This window comes from Pteropus vampyrus, unplaced genomic scaffold (genome assembly GCF_000151845.1).
Source record: "Pteropus vampyrus isolate Shadow unplaced genomic scaffold, Pvam_2.0 Scaffold427, whole genome shotgun sequence".
Taxonomy (NCBI): domain Eukaryota; kingdom Metazoa; phylum Chordata; class Mammalia; order Chiroptera; family Pteropodidae; genus Pteropus; species Pteropus vampyrus.
The window spans coordinates 464,226-472,438 of record NW_011889208.1 but is presented as its reverse complement, the minus strand read 5'-3'; the positions used below and the strand labels follow the sequence as shown (position 1 = coordinate 472,438).

Sequence of the window (8,213 nt, the reverse complement as noted above, 5' to 3'; positions counted from 1 at the left end):
TTGCAGAAATGACCGAAGCACTCTATCAGGCTCTTTTACAAGACTTCTGAAAGGAATGTGTTTTGCACGTCAGTCATAAGGAACAGTTTCCCTGAAAAAAATCTGGATATTCGGGAGCATTGGTGGGCTGCCGGCCGAAAGCGAGAATCCACGAGAAAGAGCTGGCTCGCGTGCTCCGTGTCGAGGCAGAGTCGCTCCTTGTCGGGTCAGACAGGCCAGTGTGGGCTCACGGCCTGCATCTGCGGTGTGAGCACATGTCCCCTGGCCGAGGACCAGACGCCAGTCAGCAGCGTCACACAGCTCATGACACCCTTTAGTAATCCTTTAAGCGAAATAACCAAGTTCACTGTCACCTCCTGATTCTCTGTCTCTATCACACAGAGTAAATGCACCCGCCCCGAGATCGGACCCCCGCAGTACCCCCGCGGCCGTCGCTCCCGACGGCCCCCGTGAGGCTGCCGGAGTCACCGTCGTGACCAGGTTTATCGCCGTCAGGGAAGGGCCCGCTGTGCCGCATCCACCGTAGGCCGAGCGTGGACGCTCAGGGCGTCAGCGCGTTGCATGGTGGCGGGGCAGTGGTGACAGCCTGTGGCAGCGTCCGGTCTGAGTCGGGGCGACGTTGAGGCTCTGCGGTTGCTGAGGCCCAGCCGAGCGGCCTTCCAGAAAGGAAGAGAACCCCGGGAACCGGCTCGCGGGACGGCCCCGCTCGGCCTCCCGCATGCCCCTGAGTTCGTGCTCACTGCGTTCGTGGGTGGGAGATGGCTCTGGGGGTGGCGGTCACGGGGCAGCTGCTGCCTCTTATTTGCGTGGCTGGCAGACAGGACAGCTGGCCCTGCAAAGCGAGTGACTTAGCAGTAGGTGAACAGACGAGATGGCGCAGGTGACGACGGGTCACGCGGCCGCCCAGGTGACCGCTAAGATGGAGCCGACGCCGCGCTTTAACTTTCATGAATTCCGTGCGTTTTCGGGTCTGACTTGTGTCCTTTGTGTTTTGCTGCAGGGACCGAGCGGGACCGAGGTGCTCGCGGGGGAGAAAGGCACGTGGCCGCGGACGCTGGCACTGCAGTCACACATTCGCCACCTCGTTTCCCCTTTACGGTGCCAGGTGACCCAGGGTTGCTTCCCCCGTGGAGCTCATCTGGCTCTGTTAGTGCGATTCGAGGCCACATGTGAAGTCGCGTCTGTGTAGGAACACCTGCGTATGCTTGAGTCCCCGTCGCCAAGGTTCTAGAGAGAACGGGCCCGGCCCGGTCCGGCTGTCCCTCGCCGGTGGCTGCCCGGGGGAGCCTGGCTGTGGGGACGCGTCCCTGCCGGAGGGCCGGTCTGCGTCAGTGACGGGCACGCTTGTCCGAGGATGCCGAGGGACTCGTTCCCGATGCCAGTCTGCGGTCCAGACGAGCGGCCCTCACAGGGAACCCGCCTCTCCCTTCGGAGCTGGTGAGGAGCCGGGAGCCTTCGAAATGCACGTCGTCGCTTCTGTGACACCCGAGTCAGTCCGCACCTTGCTAGGGCCTCACTGGGACGCATTTTCACAGTGCGCCCTTCTCCTTGCTGAGACCCTGCCACGGTCCCCTCCACCACCGCATCCTGGCCCTTTCCCCTTTCATTCCGGCTCTTTTTTGCTTTGACGGAGAAATATTGAGAGATTGAGAGAATTCTCTGGCAAGTTCCTATTGGATCAGACGTCGTTGCGGTGAACACTGAGTTCGCCACGGTGTTATCAGATCGTCCACATCCGTCCGGTTCCTGGGGTTTCAGCAGAGCTGCCCCGCGACCCGTAAGGTCTGCGTGGCCACACTGTGTCGTGCGTCCGTTTCTCTTGGAATCTTTGAAGAGTGACACAGATTAGCCATTTCTCGTTCTTATGACATGGGAAGCCGTATGTAACATTTCATGAGATCTCTCTGAAACCATGATTTTATATGAAAAAGTTGCAGTGTTTCTTTTGAAACGCAAACTAGTTCACATTTCAATATTGTGTTGGGCTAAAAAGGAATGTTATGTTCGGGGTGTCAACGGAGAGAGATAGAAACATCACACGCGGCATCACCGTTTCTTACTGAAACGCAACATCCGCGTCGTGCATTTCTCGGTGCGTGCGTTGGTGGTTCTGTGACCTGGGGCCTAATGATTAACGTCCCAGGAGAGGCAAACGTCTTTCCTTGGCAAAGGTCTGTCATAAATTCCACGAAATAGTACCTATTTTAGTCTTCATTTATTCTCTATAGTGCATTTATATTGATTCTCTAGAACCATAGAAGGTAATTCTAAAGACCTGAGTAACAGCGAAAAAAATTAGTCGTAGACCAGAGAGAAAATTCGCTCTGCCAAGTATAGAAGTAAACTCTAGATCCTCAACCGGTAAGGAGCCTTAGGGGAGCGGGAGCGGTGTGAAGGAGTGTGGCACATTCCCACAAACCAGTCGCGCGTTCGCCACCAGGCTCGGGGGCAGGGCTGCCGTCAGTCCCGAGCATGCGAGCACATTGGCACATCATACGCGTCTCGTGTGACTCTGCAGTGGCGTGACGCGCCCAGCGGAGCTCAACCCCGCTGTGCCCCTCCAGCCCCCCTCCCCACGCCGCTCCCTCTGAAACGTACTTCGCTTTTACCTGACTTCTTTAAGTTTGTAAAAATGGAATGACATCATTTTGTTCTCTTTCTGACTGCATCGTTTGCCCAAGATTCTCACTAGTTGGCTGAAAATTTGATTCGAAACCTCAAAAACTGTAAGTTGGTTAGTAATATGCTCTTATTTTGTATGTCCTTTAGCTATTAATATTTTGTGTTACATCTCGCTCGTGATTAATGTGGCTAATAGGGTTTCAGACATACTGTTATTTCATGTTACTAATTTTTATTTTTTAGCTTGTAAGTATGTCTGCTTTCTATTTTTCTGATTTCTGCTTTTAGCCTCATTAGTATTTGTTTGTCTTTAGCTTCTCATAAAATCAGTTCCTGATCTGGGGCCTTCTGCATTCTAATGGATTGGTTTTTTGACTCTAGAGTTCCCTGTAAGCACTTCTCAGTGTATTAGCGCGAGTCGGCATTTCGCATTTCTATTACTCGTATGTTTTCTGCTTCGATATATTTTTGAGTTATGGATTATTTAGGGGGACATTGCTTAATTTCCAAGCAGTTGGGCTTTTCCTATTGATTTTTATTACTGATTTCTAACTTAACTCCATAGTACGAGAAAACATAAGATGGATTTTATTACTGTGGAACAATTTCGTTTCGGTAACGGCCCAGGATGTCCCATTTGCACTAACATGTAGTTATATCGTGGTGAACGGTGTTCCGTACGCGCCAGTTCCTTCCGTTTTGAAACCGCGTCTGTGTCTGGTGCACACTTACTAATCTGTGACTCGAATGTGCGTTAGTCACGGAAGGTCCTGTGGGAGATAATCGTGGAAGTGACATGTGCATGGGCGGTTGTCCGAACGCTTGGGATACTGTCTACCCGTCTGTGTGTGAATTCGCTGCTGCGTTTGGACAGCGCAGATTTATCGGGCTGTAAGTTTTTAGTGCATGTACTTTGCTGCACATAACGTTTCATTAGAAAGTTTACATTATCCCCATCAGACTAGTCCACGTATTAGCTAATATGTTTCCTAGGAATACTGTTCAGTAGCTAATGTGTTACTTGGGGCCTAGCGACCAATGTCTTCAGGATAGGTCAAAGTGTCCTCTTTTAAATATATGTTTAGTAAGTCAAACATCACAGTAGCATTTAGCACTGACAGCCATAATGGGGCAACCTTTCATTTTCAATAACCTAAGTCCTGTTATTAACTGCAAAGCAAAATTTGCATACTAAGATTCAGATGTGTTGGAAAAGTCATTATCTGGATAAATCATAAAGGTTCCAGTTTTTATTTATAATAATTTATATTCTGATAATTCAGTGGTGACCATGAGAGGGTAAAACTGATTACACTGGGGGGGAAAAAAAAGTTAATGTAAAAAAATTAATCAGGATGTCTTCCACAGTAGGAATTTTTAAGATTCTGATATTGTGTGTGTTTCTGTCCAGACGATTTCAGCAGGTTTTTATTTGGTATACGGGTTTTTCTGTGTTTTTGTCCTTAGTGCTGGCGATGCGTTACGACCCCAGGTTGAAGTAGTGGATCAATCACACAGGATACAAATAATTCTAAGCTAGAACGTTGTTTACGTAACGTTTCAGAAGTGCGCAGACTGAGCCGTGTGGCTCGGCCACTGTTGTCCCCGCAAGAGGACTAATAGCTACCGATACCCTTCCGTTCCGCATCAACCACCCCATAAGTTTCAGGGCTTCTTGAGATGAGACTCGTGTGTGTGTGAACTTGTCATCTGGATGCCAGTGTGCTTCGTGCGTATGCAGTCAGGGGCATGTTGCTCAGATTTGTATATCAAATATGGAGTGAAGTCTACGGCCGCGCCACCCTGAACGCGCCCGATCCCGTCCGATCTCGGAAGCTAAGCAGGGTCGGGCCTGGTTAGTACTTGGATGGGAGACCACCTAGGAAGACCAGGTGCTGTAGGCTTAAAACATAAATAAATAAATAAAATATGTTGTGAGCCCACGGGCCGAGCATGCCCAGCAAACATAGCAGGTTATTTTTTGCAGAAAAGATTTCACAATTGTCTGATGACAGTATATTCTAAATGTAACGTCTGTGAGAAGATAAGTCTAAGGGCATTTTCTCTAGGCCAGACTAAATCCGTGGTGAATTCGCGGCTGACCGACTTACAGAAACAATGGCAATTAGATGGCGACTGCGACGACCTGGAACAGAGATTGAAATGTAAGATAACGATGCTCCCCGTTTGTCTAAGCAGATCTAAGGGGGACATGACTCCTTTGGCGAGGTTTAGCGATTTTGGAGGGTGATAGAAATATGGGTTGTCCCTCGATAGAAAACTTAAACATCTTTTAATATTAACGGAAGCAGAAAATTAAAGAAAAAAGTGAGCCGAGAGTGCAGACCGATTCAAGCACCACGGCAGATCCGGCGACGCGCCCGTGGCGGCCAGATCGCGTCCCCACGGGGAGAAGCGTCGCCGTGCAGACTCTTCAGCTGATGCAGCCCCGGCTGCTGATTCTTCTTTGGTTTCCCTCGCCCGAGGGGATATAGCGAAAAAAATTACTAAGAGCAGCGTCAGGGAGCTCACTGCCTACGTTTTTTCTTCTAGAAGTTTTATGGTTTCGGGTCTTACATTTAAGAAAACTGTCCAGTTTTCTCAACGCCATTCATCGAAGAGACTGTCTTCACCCCATCGTTATTCTTGCCTTTGTCGCAGATGAAATGCCCTTATAAGCGCGGGTTTATTTCTGGGCTCTCTGTTCTGTTCCACTGATCTATGTGTCTGTTCTCGTGTCTGTACCATGCTGTTTTGATGACTGTAGCCGAGCTGTCCAGTTTGATATCAGCAACGTGATACCCCCCACTTTGTTCTTTCTCGGTATTGCTGTGGCCATTTGGGGTCTTTGTGACTTCATATAAATTTTAGGATTATTTGTTCTGTGAAAAATGCCATTGGTATTTTGATAGGGATGGCGTAGATTTAGCAGATTGCTTTGGGCCGTGTGGACACTTTAATGACGTTGATTCTTCCTACCCATGAGCACAGTATACGCTTCCATTTATTTGTATCTTCTTCAGTTTCTTCCTTCAGTGTCTTAGAGTTTCCTGGGTCTTTTACGTCCTTGGTTAATTTTATTCTTAGGTATTTTATTCTCTTCGATGCAATTGTAAATGGGATTGCTAATTTCTCTTTCTGATAGTTCATCGCTGGCATGTAAAAATGCAATAACTCCTGAATATTAATTTTGTATCCTGCTACTTCACTGAATTCATCCATTAGTCGTAACTGTGTTTTGGTGGAATCTTGAAGCCGGTAGCCAAGATGTGGAAGCAAATTAAGTGGCCATCACTTAACTCGGGTAAAGTTATGGTACATACATACAATGGATATTACTCAGCCATACAGAAAATAAAATCCTACCATTTGCGACGACATGGATGGACCTAGAGGGTATGAAATGAGTTAGACAACAATAAATACCATATGATTTCACTTATATGCAGAATCTAAGGAACAGAAAAGTAAATGCAAACAGACTCACAGGTACAGAGGACAATCTGGTGACTGGCAGAGGAGCGGGACTCAGGGGCTGGAGGCAAAGGTGATGGGACGAAGAAGCACAAATCAGTCGTTACAGAGTAGTCCTGGGGACGCAGGGCACAGCGCAGGGACCACGGTCGGAAGTCTAGTGACGGCTGCATGTAGCGCCAGGTGGGTGCCAGGCGGGGGGTCGCTTCGTACCCTGTATGAATGCCTAGCCGTGCGCTGCACGCCCCAAACCGATAAAATATCACTCACGACAGTTGCCGAAAGTGGGTTTATATTAGGTGTTTTTTGCTCCAATAATCTAAGTGGCAAATCTTAAAAACTCCTTTCCTGTCCTAATTTTTATTGTCCTAATTTTGTGTGTGTCAGCTTTACCATGTCCCAAACTAGGCCATCTCCATGCAGAGAAGCGGTTCTGCAGAAGCCCCCGAGGCGACATACTGCCAGCTGCAGAAAACTAAAGCTAGGGGTTCAGTCTGCTTAACACAGAGGCACCTCCACCCACGGGAGGCGCCATTGTAAAAACGCTGCCCTGTCAAGCTGCTTTACCAAGATCAGCGGGAAGCAGAATTTTCTGAGGATTCTGAAAGATTATTTCCCGCTCAGTCAGAGGTTCAGCTGAATTTCCTGATACAGGAAGAAGACTTTCAAAATCGACTCCATGGGGCGACGCCCTATAACATAGCTTTCTGATCACGCACCGAACCGCCGAGCCACCCTGTCACAATAGCTTCATTAGGCGGACTTTGCGAGTTGCACATTAAGGAGATGTCTGGCGTTTCCCTGATTTTCAATTATTGTTAATCGCGAAACACATATTTGAGTGAAAACTTAAAAACTCATGGGATGCTTCCAAAGCTGTATCTAGGGGAAGCTTCATAGCACTAAAAATGCCTCTCACAGGAGAAAGATCTCAAAGCAACGACTTTACAGTTGACCTCTGAACAACACAGGTTTAAACCGCATGGATCTACATGTGTGCATTTTTTTTTTTCAATATAGCGTAAAAATTTTTGGAGATTTTTGACAATCTGGAATAAACTTGCAGATCAACGGGATAGCCTAAAAGATTAAAAAAAAAAAAACAAGGAAAAAGGAAAAGTTAGGTATGTCATGAATGCATGAAACATGTAGATATAAGTTCGGCATTGACTACCATAAAATATGCATAAATACACAAGAAAGTAAAAATTTATCAAAGCTTTTACACACAAACACAGACCACACATGGTGGCTTTTACAGTAGAAATAAAGAAATGCATAAATGCAGTATTGAACCACGGCTGCATCAAATTAAACTAGAGTATGTAGTGTGACGATACCAGGGTAATCATTTCGGAGCCACCGCTGTTGCTTTCGTGGTGAGCTCGGGTGCCCCCCGCTGAAAATGCCCCGGGGGCTCATCGCCTCCGAGTAGCTCATCCCTCCGGGAAAGTGTGTCACGGTGCAAAGTGACCTCTTGTGCTTCTTGCGTGTTTTTCATTGTTTCACGCAGTGCCACCAGCCTCGAACAGCAGCGCGGGACCCGTGTGCGGGGCCATGAGGGACGCCGGCGGCGCCTCCGAGGGGACGGTCGGGACGTGACAGGAAAGGGCCGAGTCGCTTGATGGGTGCCGCGGGCTGCAGCCGTGGGCGCCCTCCGCGCCCAGGAAAATGACCACAGCGTAAGAACCCCAGGGAGAAGGACCAGGAGAGAGGCGAAGCCGGCGCCTCAGCCGCGGGAGCAGGAGGGAGGCCGTCGTGTGGCGTGGCGAAGGCAGGTGTGCGGGCACGGGATCGCTGCACGGAGGCCACCGCGATGGCCGGCCCGGGGGAAGGGAGGCCGTCCCCTGACCGCTGAGCCGGAGGAAGGAGAGGGACGTGAGCCCGGAGAGGTTTGTCTGAGAAGCGTCAGGATGACAGAAGCCGCTGTGCGCAGCAGGCGGCGGCGGCGACGTTCCAGACGCCACTGAGAAAGTCGGGGAGGAAGGAGGACGTCGACCTGAGCCCGATGTGGACGCAGGCGGGAGCCGGGCCTGGAGAGAAGGCAGCCCCGCGGCCCCGGGAGGCAGAGGGGCGCAGCGGGGCTTCGGGGACAAGGGGGGCCGGCCCGGCCCCTG

The 8,213-nt window shown here is 49.6% G+C and overlaps 2 non-coding genes across 2 annotated transcripts; both read left to right on the top strand.

Moving 5' to 3' along the window:
* The first annotated feature begins 1,325 nt into the window (after nt 1–1,325).
* Nucleotides 1,326–1,392, top strand: LOC111732121. Its single transcript, XR_002777433.1, has one exon. It is a non-coding gene; the product is annotated as a small nucleolar RNA SNORD109A (small nucleolar RNA).
* Nucleotides 1,393–4,407: 3,015 nt separating this feature from the next.
* Nucleotides 4,408–4,526, top strand: LOC111732118. The gene has a single exon (XR_002777430.1). It is a non-coding gene; the product is annotated as a 5S ribosomal RNA (ribosomal RNA).
* The last annotated feature ends 3,687 nt before the right edge of the window (nt 4,527–8,213 follow it).